Source organism: Schistocerca cancellata, unplaced genomic scaffold (genome assembly GCF_023864275.1).
Source record: "Schistocerca cancellata isolate TAMUIC-IGC-003103 unplaced genomic scaffold, iqSchCanc2.1 HiC_scaffold_1077, whole genome shotgun sequence".
Classification (NCBI taxonomy): Eukaryota; Metazoa; Arthropoda; class Insecta; order Orthoptera; family Acrididae; genus Schistocerca; species Schistocerca cancellata.
Window position 1 is genome coordinate 86,126 of NW_026047076.1, and position 689 is coordinate 86,814.

The following is a 689-nucleotide window of genomic DNA, read 5'->3' on the forward strand; positions in this document are numbered from 1 at the left end:
TAGTACGTTTCAAACATGAAGAAGGTCATTTTAAAATCAACATGAACAACCAAAATTCCAAAAGTATCAAACACAAAAAAATGCTTACCGAATAAAGAAAATGTATCGTGCTAAGCACCCTCCTCCCGCCGTGTGGTGCAAGTGATGTCCCTCTCTCCAAAAATGTACGCAATGGGACCATAATGTTGCAACCACACACACGTTGACCTGCTGTGAGGAAAAAACGAGTTAGTACATTTCAAACATGAAAAAGGTTAGTATAAAATCAACATGAAAAACCAAAATACCAAAAGTATCAAACACAAAAAAAAAAACTTTCCGAAGAAAGAAAATGTATCGTGCTAGGCACCCTCCTCCCGCCCTATGGTGCAAGTGATGTCCCTATCTCCAAAAATGTACTCAATCGGACCGTAATGTTGCAACCACGCACACGTTGACCTGCTGTGAGGAAAGAATGAGTTAGTACATTTCAAACATGAGAAAGGTCATTTTAAAATCAACATGAAAAACCAAAATTCCAAAAGTATCAAACACAAAATAATGCTTACCGAAGAAAGAAAATGTATCGTGCTAATGACCCTCCTCCCGCCCTGTGGTGCAAGTGATGTCCCTCTCTCCAAAAATGTACTCAATCGGACCATAATGTTGCAACAACACACACGTTGACCTGCTGTGAGGAAAAAACGAGT